The sequence below is a fragment of the Delphinus delphis genome, chromosome 10 (genome assembly GCF_949987515.2).
Source record: "Delphinus delphis chromosome 10, mDelDel1.2, whole genome shotgun sequence".
NCBI classification, from domain to species: domain Eukaryota; kingdom Metazoa; phylum Chordata; class Mammalia; order Artiodactyla; family Delphinidae; genus Delphinus; species Delphinus delphis.
In genome coordinates, this window is record NC_082692.2 from 21,346,140 (window position 1) to 21,362,970 (window position 16,831).

General features: G+C 47.6%; 9 non-coding genes across 9 annotated transcripts; 4 read left to right on the forward strand and 5 right to left on the reverse strand.

The window, feature by feature from the left end:
* Nucleotides 1–540: 540 nt before the first annotated feature.
* TRNAI-AAU (transfer RNA isoleucine (anticodon AAU)) lies at nucleotides 541–614 on the reverse strand. The gene has a single exon. It is a non-coding gene; the product is annotated as a tRNA-Ile (tRNA).
* Nucleotides 615–1,143: 529 nt separating this feature from the next.
* Nucleotides 1,144–1,217, forward strand: TRNAI-AAU (transfer RNA isoleucine (anticodon AAU)). Its single transcript has one exon. It is a non-coding gene; the product is annotated as a tRNA-Ile (tRNA).
* Nucleotides 1,218–3,460: 2,243 nt separating this feature from the next.
* TRNAM-CAU (transfer RNA methionine (anticodon CAU)) lies at nucleotides 3,461–3,532 on the forward strand. The gene has a single exon. It is a non-coding gene; the product is annotated as a tRNA-Met (tRNA).
* A 3,269-nt stretch (nucleotides 3,533–6,801) lies between these two features.
* Nucleotides 6,802–6,883, forward strand: TRNAS-GCU (transfer RNA serine (anticodon GCU)). The gene has a single exon. It is a non-coding gene; the product is annotated as a tRNA-Ser (tRNA).
* Nucleotides 6,884–8,233: 1,350 nt separating this feature from the next.
* On the reverse strand, nucleotides 8,234–8,305 carry TRNAM-CAU (transfer RNA methionine (anticodon CAU)). Its single transcript has one exon. It is a non-coding gene; the product is annotated as a tRNA-Met (tRNA).
* A 2,243-nt stretch (nucleotides 8,306–10,548) lies between these two features.
* TRNAI-AAU (transfer RNA isoleucine (anticodon AAU)) lies at nucleotides 10,549–10,622 on the reverse strand. Its single transcript has one exon. It is a non-coding gene; the product is annotated as a tRNA-Ile (tRNA).
* A 529-nt stretch (nucleotides 10,623–11,151) lies between these two features.
* On the forward strand, nucleotides 11,152–11,225 carry TRNAI-AAU (transfer RNA isoleucine (anticodon AAU)). Its single transcript has one exon. It is a non-coding gene; the product is annotated as a tRNA-Ile (tRNA).
* A 738-nt stretch (nucleotides 11,226–11,963) lies between these two features.
* TRNAR-ACG (transfer RNA arginine (anticodon ACG)) lies at nucleotides 11,964–12,036 on the reverse strand. Its single transcript has one exon. It is a non-coding gene; the product is annotated as a tRNA-Arg (tRNA).
* A 3,245-nt stretch (nucleotides 12,037–15,281) lies between these two features.
* On the reverse strand, nucleotides 15,282–15,354 carry TRNAV-UAC (transfer RNA valine (anticodon UAC)). The gene has a single exon. It is a non-coding gene; the product is annotated as a tRNA-Val (tRNA).
* Nucleotides 15,355–16,831: the final 1,477 nt, after the last annotated feature.

Consider the following 16,831-nt stretch of genomic DNA (forward strand, 5'->3'; position numbering starts at 1 on the left):
TCTGGTTTCAATCTCATACCGCAAATATGGAGAAAGGTTCAGTCTCACACGGCAAATATGGAGAAAGGATCACACAGAGACACCTATACACAGATTCAAATCAAAGAGGCTTTAAGAAAAAAGAAGAGGAGGAGGAAGAACAAGAAGAAAGAAAGAAAGAATCAATGTGGATCTACGAGTGTCTTCACCAATATTAGCTTCACTGGGTTACCCCTCAACCCCTTCCGAATAGAGAGACGAGAGGCTTTGACTGAGGCAATGGTAAATCTAGAAAGGCCGGGCTTGTGCGGGCCGGATATTGGAGCTGGTCCTGACCACCACGCTACTCCACATTCCATGCCGCAGCTTGCTTTCCAGGACCGCGACTTCCAGAAGAGCTCTGGTTAGGCAGTTCCAAAATGCCGGGGAGGGGGGAGGGTGTAACGTGAGTGACGTGTAGGATTTTTTTGTTTTTCTTTTTCTTTAAGTAACCTGTGCCTTCCAAGTCTCAGAGACGTGTAACCACCTTGGGTGGTGAGGAGTAAAAGCAAGTGAAAGGAGTGGCCCGTACGGGGATCGAACCCGCGACCTTGGCGTTATTAGCACCACGCTCTAACCAACTGAGCTAACCGGCCGGGACGTGAGGTAGCTTTTCACTTCAAACTTTTAACCCCACCGTTTCCCGCAGTACCTCTTCGGCCAAAGACAAACGTTTACTTTTCACGGTCCTCGGACACCTAGCTGCTCCATGTGTAACCCACCAAAGATCTGCTGTGCCCTCTACACAGAGAGCCAAACTCGGACAGCAGCGCTTTGTCCAAAAGGAAGCCTTGGGTTGCACGGCGCCGAGCCATTTACACAACAGCACATACTTCCATGGATTCCCCCGGCCGTTGGCCGCAGCTTCCTCCAAAAACGTCGGCTTCCTCTTTCACGTCCAGGAGTACGACTGAAAATTGGTGTGCCTTCTTTCCGTTTGGTTTTCTTTCAGGAGACAGCGTCTCATTCTGTTTATTTTGGGTGGAAAGCAACAACCACCACCAAATTCTCCTGAGAGAAGCTACACTTGGAACTTAACCTTTGAAAGAGGTTGGGGGGTGGGGACGGGGAAGGAGAGAGGGCGCAAGAGGAACGAAAGAGGAGAAGAAGGGCTGGGCGGTCGGGGGCCGGTTAGCTCAGTTGGTTAGAGCGTGGTGCTAATAACGCCAAGGTCGCGGGTTCGATCCCCGTACTGGCCACTCTCCTCACCCACCTGCGCAGGGAACCTCCCCTGCCGTAATCCCTCAGGAGGAAACTTGGTTCCTAACCCACGCACACCTGCGAAGACGGTAGAGTCCTCCCTATAATAACTAACATGTTCCAAGTCCACCATCCCTCGCGGACCTTTTATCCACTCCTTACCCAAACTCGGCTCTCGGCCCACTACAACTTCAACATTCTTCCCAGCAGGCAGTGTACTCTTTCCTCCGGGACCAGTGGCTGAGGACAGAGACACTTGCAGGGCCAGAGGACGCAAGAGTGGGAGCTCGACCTAACACGAAAAGTGGGCGGGAAAAAGTGGAAAAGACTACTGGCAACCTTTGGCAGCTCTTTGAACACTTTGAGCAAGAAACACAAAACACAGACTTTTCTTTTCTTTTCTTAAGGACAGGAATCGAATCTGGATTCCTTAGACAGACGTGCATCTCATATCGTTGCTTCTGACTTGAAAGGACAGTTCAGTATCATGGTAACTTCTCTGATCTTTGTGGGAAGTCCTTCCCCAGACTTGTACAGTTTCCCTACCTGCGTGCGCTGACCAGTGCTAAGCTCCACGTGGAGTGCTTTCTGGAGGTTTCTCTTCTCGCGGCTCTCTCCTTTCCGGTACTCTGTCCTGCCAGCTTTAGCTGCCTTGGTCTCCTGGACTATCCGCCCCGTCACTTCAACGCAGGGAGTTCACCAGCCTCCGCCTGGGTTCCTGTTCCACGCACTGGGGCCTGGAAACTCTCTCAAGGCTGCAATCCCAGGTCTCACCTCATGCCCAGAAAACTCGCTCATTCCTTTCTTTCTGTCAGGGAGCACCATCCTTCTTTGCCTGATGTTTGGTGTCTTGAAAACTGTTTCGTCTATTTTGTCAGGTTTTGCTTCTTTCAAGCAGGAGGGTGTGTCTGATCCTTGAGATTTCGTCTTAACTGGAAACAGGACTCTCTGCCCTTTAGAAGACGGAGGGGGATAGCTGAGGCCTCTTCGGTGTGTGCTGGGGGTTGCAGGCTCCGAGGGAGCAGAGGCAGGCGGGCTGCTTAGTGCAGCGGCCTGTCTCAGGGCAGTTGGCATTGCCTTCCTGGGAAACGTGGGGCCTCATATTGCGTGTGGCAAGCAGTGTGCTCAGGTATTGCACTGGGGCGCCAGGCTGCAACTGGGCCAAACTGTCTGGAGGGCTCAGGCTACAGGCCTCAGCGCCGGTCAGGTGGTTTCCTCTGGTGTGTGAGTGTGATGTGTGTGTGTGTGTGTGTGTGTTGGGGGGTGGGGGGGGCGGGGTTTGGGCCAGGGCTGTCTGTGGGAGAGGAGGGCTCTTGTGTGAGAGCAGGGTTGAGTCCAGGAGTGCTGAGGGGCCGATGCCGCCAAAACGGGCATTCGGATCTCTGTCCGGCTGGAAGGCTGAAGGTGGGAGTTTTCTGATGAGGGGGTGGGAGCCTTGGAGGGCGTGGGATCCGGGCACTCTTTCCTTATCGCCGCCCCGCTGTCGGCCGCGGGGCATCGGAACACCTACGTGCTCCGTCAGTGCCTCACCGTGGGTGAATTCCGGTCGTCCTCTTGGTGGCCTGGAGATGACTGCCACTTAGCACAGCCTCAGAGGCTGAGATTGGATGAATCAGTGGGACCCGCCCAGCACCCGAGTCCACCGGAATGACCCCGCTCCGTCCTTCCTTCCCTTGCTGCCTCTAGTACCCTTTCTCTCTCTCTCCCCACACACACCCCCGTCTCTCCTTTCCATTAGGTTACTACTTCTCTGTGGTACCCTTTTCCCAATACTTTATTGAAGTATATTTTTAAATGAAAAGCGTTTATGTGTAGTTTGAGCTGATAAACTTTACCGATGTATCCTACTCCCATGTGACCACCACCCAGATGGAGACTGAGAACATTCCCATTAGTCCAGAAAATCGCCTTATGCCCCCTTACCAGACAAGACTGCATCCTGCAAGCTAATCGCTGTCTGATTTCTAGCACCAGACAGTTTGCCTGCTCTTGAACCTCATAGAAGTGGAATCATATAGCATATCCTACTGTGAGGCATTTTGGGGGTCCAGCATGATATTTCTGAGAGTGATCTGAGTCCTTCCACGTGCAATAAGTCACAGAACTTTGTTCCGCTTATTGCTGGGAAGTTGATTCTTTCGATTTTATAAACAAACCAAAATTTGTCTGTATATACAAGGACGCATGACATAGCTCATGAGGTTCATAGTGGGGGAAAAGGAGCGCAGCGTGACGGCCTGTCAGCAGAGTGGCGCAGCGGGAGCGTGCTGGGCCCATAACCCAGAGGTCGATGGATCGAAACCATCCTCTGCTAAGCTTCCTTCTTCTAACGCCCAGTTCTTTTCTCCTGGATCGCAGGCACGACATAGCGAGAAGAAATTTCGTCAACTTACACATGCACCTTCTTCTTCGACCACCTCTAGAATCCATTGCCACCCCCTACCTAACCACTGAAAACCAGTTAGCGTTTTCCTTTCCCCTCCTTTTCCTTTCCTTTCCTTTTCTTTTTTCTTTTGCCAGTTGGGAGGGGGGGACGGGGGTGGGGAGCACAATCCACCCTCCTCACTCATTTCAAAAGAGAGGCGAATCTCTAGCCCTTCTCACTCGAGAATACTTTAAAAATTTACCGTTCATTTCCAATGGATCAGTATCATTTCTTCCAGGAAATAAAATACACACTTCACTCCAGTTAGGGTTTTATATTTTCTTTACACTCGAAAGAAAAACATTTTTTCTTGATTTCTGCCCGATGACTATGTCGCATTTTTACTTGGGCTCGAGTCTCCTACCCTTTGTCGCCTCTTTTTTCGCTCCTACGCATGATTTATCAAATTTAGATCAACTTAATGCGAAAGCTTTGTGAATCCTTTTTGAAAGCAATACATGTTGCAATTACCATGAAGACGCCATTCGCGTGCACTCTATGGGAAAAACAGAAGCAAAGGAGTTAAACGTGAAATGGCAGGAGAAAATGAAATGAATGTGTTAAAATAAAAACATCTGTGCATCACTATCTAACTGTCAAGCTCAGGGGGGAAAAACACACACATGGAAGTCTTAGGAAAAAAAATTTTTTCCCGTTTTTTGAGGAAAACTTTTTAGTGAAAGTACTCTTTAATGAGTCCTTACATCATGACAAGGAAGTATAAATTCCTCCAAAACAGGAAGCACTCTAAATAATGAGAATTTTAAAAAATCAAATGGAAAACTAGAAATGAGCTGAAGATGGCGATAGAGGGACCTGTTCTCTTCCTCTACCTGTTGCTTTGAAGGTGTTCTTATCTGGACGTCCACTAAACCAACACTCTTCCACTTATTTTGCCTGCTTACCCTCTAAATTGTTCAGAGGAGGGAATAGCCAGGTTCTGAGCAAAACTCTGGGTCCTTTGGCTCTGCAACGTGTGCCACCATGTGATGGAAGGGAGGGTTTACGCCTTCAAGACACCTTTCCTATGGGTCCCCAAGAGGTCGAGGCCACATCACTTCCATGTGTGAGATGTGATGAGATAAGCAGTAAACCACGCTCTAAGAGTAGAGAGCAATTGCACTCAGCCAGCCAAGCAAGAACACTCGAGTATCTGGGAAGGACGTGAAATACCTGACCAAAGCGAGTGGGAGGTGGGAGGAATTGAAGCAGGAATGTTGCACGCACCGCTTTTGGCGTTTGCACCTGGAACGTTGCCTGTTCTCGAAAAGCGGGCAAATGAACTGAATTATATAGACTTTTCCCTGTTGACGGCGGAGTTTACTTCACGCGACCCCGACATTTCCTAGCGAGGGTTCCCTGAAGACTTTGCTGGGCGCACTGCTCCTCGGCTTTCTCTGCGGTTCCTGGTCTGGCCCAGAGCTCGGACCCTCTTCTGCCTGTTCGAAAAGAGTGGTCGTCCTAGGAATTGCTGGGGTCGTTTAGTTTTGGAGAGAGCCCGGGATGGAAGAGGCGAGGAGAAAAGAAATGTGAACAGGATAACTCAGCTCTAGTGTTTAAGGAAGATGGAAAAAGCGAGAACACTGTACCCCAGAGCAACTCAACTACAGCGTTGCTACTCTGGAGATGGCCAGATCCAGTAGGAGAAAGTGAAACATTTTCCTAAAATGTATCTTCCTGATCGCGCGCTGGCTCCCGAAGGATGTGAACGGATTCTACTTTCACATTCCCTTGCAAATCATGCCATTCTATTACTTTTTATACAACATTTTACTGTGGCACGTTACTTCAGGGGTAAAAATATTCCCTGTTGACAAAAAACAAATGGGAATATTGGTGTCTCCAAAGTCTCACCTGTAAACAAGACACAGGGCTGCGTTTCCTTTGTGTATTTTATACAGTTTCACAGAGGAGAAAGTGACAAATTCTTCATCTACTTCCAACTACGAACACTACAGTTTTAATGAAGGGAACATACATATATATCACAGAAAGTTAGTGCTTTAATATTTTTACACTTATTCAGACTCGTAAAAAAATTATTCTCCTTGACTCTGTCAAATAGAAATCCATATTTTGTAAAAATAATTTTTATATAATTACTAGACCCCTGCTCACTATCACTCCTACTTATTGCCACCGTTTGTTAAATTTAGATGAACAGTGGAAATGTATTGAACATTCTACTTTTAATAATGCACCTTAAATAATCATAAAAGCACCTTTTGTAAGCCACACACTTATTCAAAACTAATGGTCTTTTTGCTAATTTTCACCGAATTCTTCTTATTCCAGCCATAAGAAGTTTTCATCCACAAACGCATGAATTGATGGGAGAAAATATTCCCTGCCCTTTCACTAAAAAATGTCTTACTAATGCAATTCTACTTTACATATGTAGCAACTTCCTTATCAAAATTAGCTATTAATATTTTTACTGAATGCTCTTACTAAATGTGAAGGTAATTCAAGTCAGAAGAAAAAAACACTTAAACACAGATTTATAGTCACTGGAAATAACTGAAATTTAGATTCCAGTTAATGTAAATAAATACTTTCTATTGCATAGTGGCATGATTGGGTAATTGAGCATAAAAATACATAGTATTAGGATAAAATTCTGTGGCAGAAACGGAATGAGAATATGTTTTGAGAGAAAACGTATTCTCGAAATTTTTTCAACTGTAAAAGCTCAGTAAGAAGGGCTTTTCGACGGAGGATGAGGGGTGGGGGGGAAGAGGAAGGGAAGGGGGAGAGGAGGGAGACGGGGAGGAGAGCTGTAAGGCCCAAACTGAGATCTGAGGAACGTGTAGAGAATGAAGACAGGTGAAGTGAGGGCAGAGGTGGGGACTAGAGTGTTGCCGGTGAAGAATGAGAAGATTATGGAGCTTGGGGGGAATAGAAAAAATTTTATCTTGACTGGAAGGCAATGCGAATACTGAGGAAGGATGACAATTAAGGCTGGAGATACGAGCAGGTTAAAAGATTATCAAAGTGTGAAAGGCTCCCAGGAGAAAGGGGGAAAGAACTGGTTCTGTGTGAAAATTCTTTTAAAATGACTGCACTTTGGAGAACGGTACTGTACAGAAAGATGAAAAGGTAAGGCTTTGCCAAAAGCAAGATTTTAAAAAGTATTCAAAAGTATTTTCCGACCGTGGGACGAGGTGGCCGAGTGGTTAAGGTGATGGATTGCTAATCCATTGTGCTCTGCACGCGTGGGTTCGAATCCCATCCTCGTCGACTTTTCCAGTGGTGGGGACTGTGCCATTTGCTCTTTTATCTTCTATCTTGACAAAAGAATTGTGCATTGCACGTGTCCTTCCCAGATACTCGAGTGTTCTTGCTTGGCTGGCTGAGTGCAATTGCTCTCTACTCTTAGAGCGTGGTTTACTGCTTATCTCATCACATCTCACACATGGAAGTGATGTGGCCTCGACCTCTTGGGGACCCATAGGAAAGGTGTCTTGAAGGCGTAAACCCTCCCTTCCATCACATGGTGGCACACGTTGCAGAGCCAAAGGACCCAGAGTTTTGCTCAGAACCTGGCTATTCCCTCCTCTGAACAATTTAGAGGGTAAGCAGGCAAAATAAGTGGAAGAGTGTTGGTTTAGTGGACGTCCAGATAAGAACACCTTCAAAGCAACAGGTAGAGGAAGAGAACAGGTCCCTCTATCGCCATCTTCAGCTCATTTCTAGTTTTCCATTTGATTTTTTAAAATTCTCATTATTTAGAGTGCTTCCTGTTTTGGAGGAATTTATACTTCCTTGTCATGATGTAAGGACTCATTAAAGAGTACTTTCACTAAAAAGTTTTCCTCAAAAAACGGGAAAAAATTTTTTTTCCTAAGACTTCCATGTGTGTGTTTTTCCCCCCTGAGCTTGACAGTTAGATAGTGATGCACAGATGTTTTTATTTTAACACATTCATTTCATTTTCTCCTGCCATTTCACGTTTAACTCCTTTGCTTCTGTTTTTCCCATAGAGTGCACGCGAATGGCGTCTTCATGGTAATTGCAACATGTATTGCTTTCAAAAAGGATTCACAAAGCTTTCGCATTAAGTTGATCTAAATTTGATAAATCATGCGTAGGAGCGAAAAAAGAGGCGACAAAGGGTAGGAGACTCGAGCCCAAGTAAAAATGCGACATAGTCATCGGGCAGAAATCAAGAAAAAATGTTTTTCTTTCGAGTGTAAAGAAAATATAAAACCCTAACTGGAGTGAAGTGTGTATTTTATTTCCTGGAAGAAATGATACTGATCCATTGGAAATGAACGGTAAATTTTTAAAGTATTCTCGAGTGAGAAGGGCTAGAGATTCGCCTCTCTTTTGAAATGAGTGAGGAGGGTGGATTGTGCTCCCCACCCCCGTCCCCCCCTCCCAACTGGCAAAAGAAAAAAGAAAAGGAAAGGAAAGGAAAAGGAGGGGAAAGGAAAACGCTAACTGGTTTTCAGTGGTTAGGTAGGGGGTGGCAATGGATTCTAGAGGTGGTCGAAGAAGAAGGTGCATGTGTAAGTTGACGAAATTTCTTCTCGCTATGTCGTGCCTGCGATCCAGGAGAAAAGAACTGGGCGTTAGAAGAAGGAAGCTTAGCAGAGGATGGTTTCGATCCATCGACCTCTGGGTTATGGGCCCAGCACGCTCCCGCTGCGCCACTCTGCTGACAGGCCGTCACGCTGCGCTCCTTTTCCCCCACTATGAACCTCATGAGCTATGTCATGCGTCCTTGTATATACAGACAAATTTTGGTTTGTTTATAAAATCGAAAGAATCAACTTCCCAGCAATAAGCGGAACAAAGTTCTGTGACTTATTGCACGTGGAAGGACTCAGATCACTCTCAGAAATATCATGCTGGACCCCCAAAATGCCTCACAGTAGGATATGCTATATGATTCCACTTCTATGAGGTTCAAGAGCAGGCAAACTGTCTGGTGCTAGAAATCAGACAGCGATTAGCTTGCAGGATGCAGTCTTGTCTGGTAAGGGGGCATAAGGCGATTTTCTGGACTAATGGGAATGTTCTCAGTCTCCATCTGGGTGGTGGTCACATGGGAGTAGGATACATCGGTAAAGTTTATCAGCTCAAACTACACATAAACGCTTTTCATTTAAAAATATACTTCAATAAAGTATTGGGAAAAGGGTACCACAGAGAAGTAGTAACCTAATGGAAAGGAGAGACGGGGGTGTGTGTGGGGAGAGAGAGAGAAAGGGTACTAGAGGCAGCAAGGGAAGGAAGGACGGAGCGGGGTCATTCCGGTGGACTCGGGTGCTGGGCGGGTCCCACTGATTCATCCAATCTCAGCCTCTGAGGCTGTGCTAAGTGGCAGTCATCTCCAGGCCACCAAGAGGACGACCGGAATTCACCCACGGTGAGGCACTGACGGAGCACGTAGGTGTTCCGATGCCCCGCGGCCGACAGCGGGGCGGCGATAAGGAAAGAGTGCCCGGATCCCACGCCCTCCAAGGCTCCCACCCCCTCATCAGAAAACTCCCACCTTCAGCCTTCCAGCCGGACAGAGATCCGAATGCCCGTTTTGGCGGCATCGGCCCCTCAGCACTCCTGGACTCAACCCTGCTCTCACACAAGAGCCCTCCTCTCCCACAGACAGCCCTGGCCCAAACCCCGCCCCCCCCACCCCCCAACACACACACACACACACACACATCACACTCACACACCAGAGGAAACCACCTGACCGGCGCTGAGGCCTGTAGCCTGAGCCCTCCAGACAGTTTGGCCCAGTTGCAGCCTGGCGCCCCAGTGCAATACCTGAGCACACTGCTTGCCACACGCAATATGAGGCCCCACGTTTCCCAGGAAGGCAATGCCAACTGCCCTGAGACAGGCCGCTGCACTAAGCAGCCCGCCTGCCTCTGCTCCCTCGGAGCCTGCAACCCCCAGCACACACCGAAGAGGCCTCAGCTATCCCCCTCCGTCTTCTAAAGGGCAGAGAGTCCTGTTTCCAGTTAAGACGAAATCTCAAGGATCAGACACACCCTCCTGCTTGAAAGAAGCAAAACCTGACAAAATAGACGAAACAGTTTTCAAGACACCAAACATCAGGCAAAGAAGGATGGTGCTCCCTGACAGAAAGAAAGGAATGAGCGAGTTTTCTGGGCATGAGGTGAGACCTGGGATTGCAGCCTTGAGAGAGTTTCCAGGCCCCAGTGCGTGGAACAGGAACCCAGGCGGAGGCTGGTGAACTCCCTGCGTTGAAGTGACGGGGCGGATAGTCCAGGAGACCAAGGCAGCTAAAGCTGGCAGGACAGAGTACCGGAAAGGAGAGAGCCGCGAGAAGAGAAACCTCCAGAAAGCACTCCACGTGGAGCTTAGCACTGGTCAGCGCACGCAGGTAGGGAAACTGTACAAGTCTGGGGAAGGACTTCCCACAAAGATCAGAGAAGTTACCATGATACTGAACTGTCCTTTCAAGTCAGAAGCAACGATATGAGATGCACGTCTGTCTAAGGAATCCAGATTCGATTCCTGTCCTTAAGAAAAGAAAAGAAAAGTCTGTGTTTTGTGTTTCTTGCTCAAAGTGTTCAAAGAGCTGCCAAAGGTTGCCAGTAGTCTTTTCCACTTTTTCCCGCCCACTTTTCGTGTTAGGTCGAGCTCCCACTCTTGCGTCCTCTGGCCCTGCAAGTGTCTCTGTCCTCAGCCACTGGTCCCGGAGGAAAGAGTACACTGCCTGCTGGGAAGAATGTTGAAGTTGTAGTGGGCCGAGAGCCGAGTTTGGGTAAGGAGTGGATAAAAGGTCCGCGAGGGATGGTGGACTTGGAACATGTTAGTTATTATAGGGAGGACTCTACCGTCTTCGCAGGTGTGCGTGGGTTAGGAACCAAGTTTCCTCCTGAGGGATTACGGCAGGGGAGGTTCCCTGCGCAGGTGGGTGAGGAGAGTGGCCAGTACGGGGATCGAACCCGCGACCTTGGCGTTATTAGCACCACGCTCTAACCAACTGAGCTAACCGGCCCCCGACCGCCCAGCCCTTCTTCTCCTCTTTCGTTCCTCTTGCGCCCTCTCTCCTTCCCCGTCCCCACCCCCCAACCTCTTTCAAAGGTTAAGTTCCAAGTGTAGCTTCTCTCAGGAGAATTTGGTGGTGGTTGTTGCTTTCCACCCAAAATAAACAGAATGAGACGCTGTCTCCTGAAAGAAAACCAAACGGAAAGAAGGCACACCAATTTTCAGTCGTACTCCTGGACGTGAAAGAGGAAGCCGACGTTTTTGGAGGAAGCTGCGGCCAACGGCCGGGGGAATCCATGGAAGTATGTGCTGTTGTGTAAATGGCTCGGCGCCGTGCAACCCAAGGCTTCCTTTTGGACAAAGCGCTGCTGTCCGAGTTTGGCTCTCTGTGTAGAGGGCACAGCAGATCTTTGGTGGGTTACACATGGAGCAGCTAGGTGTCCGAGGACCGTGAAAAGTAAACGTTTGTCTTTGGCCGAAGAGGTACTGCGGGAAACGGTGGGGTTAAAAGTTTGAAGTGAAAAGCTACCTCACGTCCCGGCCGGTTAGCTCAGTTGGTTAGAGCGTGGTGCTAATAACGCCAAGGTCGCGGGTTCGATCCCCGTACGGGCCACTCCTTTCACTTGCTTTTACTCCTCACCACCCAAGGTGGTTACACGTCTCTGAGACTTGGAAGGCACAGGTTACTTAAAGAAAAAGAAAAACAAAAAAATCCTACACGTCACTCACGTTACACCCTCCCCCCTCCCCGGCATTTTGGAACTGCCTAACCAGAGCTCTTCTGGAAGTCGCGGTCCTGGAAAGCAAGCTGCGGCATGGAATGTGGAGTAGCGTGGTGGTCAGGACCAGCTCCAATATCCGGCCCGCACAAGCCCGGCCTTTCTAGATTTACCATTGCCTCAGTCAAAGCCTCTCGTCTCTCTATTCGGAAGGGGTTGAGGGGTAACCCAGTGAAGCTAATATTGGTGAAGACACTCGTAGATCCACATTGATTCTTTCTTTCTTTCTTCTTGTTCTTCCTCCTCCTCTTCTTTTTTCTTAAAGCCTCTTTGATTTGAATCTGTGTATAGGTGTCTCTGTGTGATCCTTTCTCCATATTTGCCGTGTGAGACTGAACCTTTCTCCATATTTGCGGTATGAGATTGAAACCAGAAAAGGTTAGATTGTGAACGTTCCTGTGATCGCCTTTGAAGGGTCCTTCCGGGTTGCGCAAGAGGCGGGATTGATTGCCCTGTGGGGCAACAAGAAGGAAGGTGAGGGAGCTTTTCCCAGCACGTCATTGCGATCGGAGAGAAGTTTGAAGAATTGGTCGGCGTGTCAATTGCAAGGTGATTGGGTGTCAAAAGGGTTCCGAGCCAGCCAGGAGTCGAACCTAGACTCTTCTGATCCGTAGTCAGACGCGTTATCCATTGCGCCACTGGCCCCTGCGTGAAACAGGACCTTAAGCATGCCTATTTAATTAAATGAAACCTCCGAAGTCGCTGGTTCCGGAGTGAGGATGGAAATAACCGCAAAACCGTTGACTCCGACAGATTCATGTGATTCGCGGTGAGTGTATATACTACAACGTTGTTTTCAATTTCTATATTTAAAATCATAAGAATTGTAACCCTTAGAACATTGCATACGTGATAGCAAGAATGTCATTCCCTGAAAGCAAGTTTTCTCCTGCGAGTGCTCTTTGCAAATTTTTGCAATCAATCTGTTAATCTGCCATGCTTCCACCCGCGTCATATATTCGGATGTACTTCTATTGGACCCTGATGATGTGTGCGCGGATGACTAATGACTGCCCTGTATTCTCTTTAATTAAGCTTTAAAAAAATAGTGCACATCTATTTGGTTTGGAAATGCGTTCGGCTGTAAGAATCACATCTTTTCCTCTTACTGTTAAAAGAGTAAGCCTCACTAAGAGGGAGAATCATGGGCAAATTCTGTGATAAACCATGCATCGGATAAAAGCATGCAAAAGTCAACGGTAAAGGCAAAACGAGGCAAGAATTCAGTCCTTCAGTAAAGGTACACACATTCCAGAAATCAAATTTGACATAGCATGTGGGAATTTAGGAACTGATTTAATACCACATACATTTCAAACAGACAGACATGCTCTTTTTAGACAATTTGGTTGCATGTTTATTTTAGTTTTCAAATTGGGCAAAAGAGATGCCTCAAAATGTACAACTGCCTCGAGAGAAGGACCTTGGATGTTGAGAGACAGGCACGGTACGGTAATGTTCTTGACGGCCCAAACTTGGAATCCAGAGTGCAATGCGTTCTCATCCCAGCCTTGCCATCTTTCACCTAACTGGCTTTTGCAATAAAAGAGAGGGGTACAGTGCTAACAGAAATGTGAAGATTTACTTAGAAAGTTTTGTCTGAAGGAGTAATGGCGGAGGTCAAGTTTCAAGGTTGAGGAGATGTTCACTAGGTATAGAGGAGTATTTGGGGTAGAACGAATGATATGTGCACACATCCCTGGGAAACAAGAGGAACTGCTGGCAGGTAGGACGAAGGGCTGCTGGTTGGGAGAGAGGGGGCAGTGAGGTACGAAATGAAGCTGAAGACACAGGAGTGGCCGTGGAGAGGATTTCAGGCCATAATCTTCAGGGCCACATAATAAAATAGCCATCAGATGTTTAGGTGATAGGCAACTCTTTTAGAAACACTGCTTTCTGTCTGTCATACTTTTGTCCTCTCAAAGTTCACAGAATCTGAGATCTAGTCTGACCTAGTCTAAGCAAAAGCCAGCTAAAATTCCCCCAAAGGTTTGAGAAAACTCCCAGGCATTCAGATCATGTGACTCCCCTTAGTCCACGAGGGACAAGAGCCAGGGTCCCTGTAGAGGGGAAGTACTACTGGCACTGGCGTCCCAGGAAGGGAGGCGTTTAAGCTTCATCTTTAAAACAGACATTTTTACTTCTGGTAATGGTAGAAGTTAAATGGTTAAAGCAGATGTAACGGTATGGTTTTGTTTTATGTTTTTTGGGTTTTTTTTTTTTTTAACGGTGAAAGCTTATGTAAAAGGTATGTTTAATAGGTCGCAAAACAGGCTGCTCTAGTCAGGGTTAAGTTTTAGTTAAATCATACGTAAGCCATGACTTCCCCACACCTTAATATATGAACATTTCTTCCATAACCATCAAGTAGAAATACTGTATGCGGTACTTCCTGTGTTTTGTAAATAAAAAAAATCGGTGCCTAAAACACACACACCACCAGCTCAATATACTATACCAGAACATTCCCCCCTGTCCTTTCTCTCTTCTGAGAAATCCCTCACACAGCCCGGCAAATGCAGAGTGCGCTGTTCATGGTCCTGACTCCGGGAAGAGGCGGGCTTCCTGGTGGCAACGCGGACCATCTCCGCCCGCCGGGCGCGCACCTTGAGTTGAGCGGGATGCCGAGCCCCTGAAGTGTCCGAGAGGAGCCCCTGCCGGCCTCGATACCCTGCCTGCGAGGGCCCCCGCGCCCCATTCCGCGTACGTCTGTCCCACAGACTTGTCTCTAAACACACACACGCCGGTAAACCCACCCTAACCCCTTTCCGAGCCCGGCCGGGACTGTTCTGTGCCTAAAGGCAACTGCCTTTTGAACCCACGTAAGCGACAGGTGTCTGCGCCCAAAGGACAACTCGTGGCAGCGAGCGGCCACCCCTCCCAGGCAAGCCTAGGTGGCTGAGGCGAGTCGGCCTACGGATCCCGGCGCGCAGCCTGGGCTTCCGGAGAAGGGGCGGCTTGGCCTTGACCGCGTTGTGCAAACACCTGAGCAGGGAGACCCGGATCAAGGCGGACTGCAGACCGAGTCCCCGAGAGTATTGACGGGGGTACCAACGCGGACCCCGGGAACTAGGAGAAAAAGGAAAGGGCAGTGAGGTTAAGCAACGGCCTCTGCCGGACACAAAATCCACGTGTACTTTCTGGGGACGGGAAACGTTTCTGATTCATTTCCTCCACCCCCTCCTCCATTGCTTTCCACCTTCTCCACACACAAATTTTATATTGAAGGTTTTTGAAAATATTTCTGGCAAGGAAAAAAAGAAAATGCCGGAGATGGAAGACATCTGGAAACATCACCTTTTGGTTTTCGTTTGTTTGATTTACATCCTTGTTTGTCTGATGGCATTCATTCACTTATTCATTTCTAATTGCGGTAAGCGTACCTCAGCTGCTTCCTGGCCATTTGCTTGCATTTCAAATCATTTGCCTCTACAGTGAAAGTGAAAACAGTAAAGTCTGTTGAAGAAAATTTAGCAGAATACTCCATGCCTTTGAGATGAGCAACTATATGTTAGACAGCACATAATAAGCATACAAGCATACAAGAAAGATTGCTACACTGTACCCACCCCCACCCCCACCCCGCAAAACAAAACAACAAAAACTGAGCACGTTTTTCCTCAAAAGTCCATTCGGAGAGAAAAACACTAGGCACAGACTGGAAGGACATACTCATAATTCACACAATGTAAAAGACGTTGGAGTCCGAGGAACCTACAGAAATGTTAAAGTGCAGTAAGTACTTTAACAAGATGTAGTTCTGAGCACTGCTGTTGTGAGGATAGGTTGGAAACCCTTTGTTTTGAGGTCGGGCACCTTAGAGAGGGCAGCAAGGTAGTAAGGAAGTAGTTGTACTTGTGGGTAAAGTGGCAAAAGCCTGGGAAGGGCACTGTTTCCGCCCGGTTTCGAACCGGGGACCTTTCGCGTGTAAGGCGAACGTGCTGACCGCTGCACCACGGAAACGTCACACGCACGTTGCATTTTACAAGTCCAATAAAACGGCATTTCCTTGGTGCTTCCCCAAGTCTAATAATTTTGAGTATTTCTCTTTTAGTATATTATCACTCACTCACTTTGCTTACCCTCCTTTTTAAAAACGTGTTAAAATAAGAATATAGGAACTCTACGACTCATAACCAAACGTAACTCAAAAGCAGAGTCCAAATTCCTTCCCCAACACCACGCAGGGTAATTTCAAGCTCCTAGGGCATGTGATTACAAGGAACTACCCGACAGTACCCTGTGACTTTCATTTCCATGTCTCTTGCTCACCGTTGGACCCAGGACATAACACACAGAGCCCCGAAGACCCCCAGACTTCCGAGAGGGCATGCTTGTCCGGAGGAGACTGCTGAGCAGGGGCGGAGTGGGCTGTGCCCCAGGAGGGAGTGACAAAAGGAGTAGTGTTTGGGAATTCATGGGACCGGACTCTGTGCCGAGTAGGTTGAGGTGGGAGTCGTCAGTCAACTTCTTATCCAGTGTCACTCACACTGGCCTGGAACGCCTGTGCTCTGAGCGACGTCAATCTGTGCAACAGCTGACGTACTAGACTATACTTTATTTTTCTCCTCACTTCACCTGACCTTCGTCACTGTATTTGTCCACTTCCCAGCTTTTACCTCAAGGATCAGGGAGGTGCTCAGCAGCAAAACCATGGTCTTTCCTCGAATTCTCGGTGAGAATTTCGTGATAGGACAGCTCTGCATCAGCACGTCTGACCAAGAGCCAAGCTGAAAACTCCTGTTCTCAGCAACTCAAACTTGGATTGGTCCCAAGGTTGCAGGAAACAGAGAAGTGAGACAGTATTTCCCAGTTAGCAAGACTGGAGTCCGCTTTTTCCCTGATATGGACTTGGCAGCAAAAATGATGATTTATTATTTTCCAGTACTTTGATTAGAAGTTTACTGTAAAGCAGTCAATGAGTGGCCCCCAACGTGGCCAGTCCTGACCCTACCAGATGTCCTGAAAAAGTATGCAAGCCTGAGGTAGCAAAGGGCACATGCACTGAGTATTATAATAAGATTGCACGAAATCAGTTAATTATTTTTAAAGTTGCCAAATGAAACCACAGAGATAAATGGTCATTCATTTTCTGGTACAGATGAACTTATTTGCAAGGCAGAAATAGAGACAAAGATGTAGGGAACAAAGTTATGGAAACCAAGGGGGGAAGGGGGAGTGAGATGAATTGGGAGATTGGGATTGACATATATACACGGCTATGTGTAAAAGAGGTAACTACCACATAGCACAGGGAACTCTACTCAGTGCTTGTGGTGACCTCAACGGGAAGGAAATCTAAAAAAAAGAGGGGATATATGTGTACGTATAACTGATTCACTTTGCTGTACAGCGGAAACAGACACAACATTGTAAAGCAGCTATACTCCAGTAAAAATAAACTAAAAAGAAAAGAGGAAACGGTTATAACACTACTTGA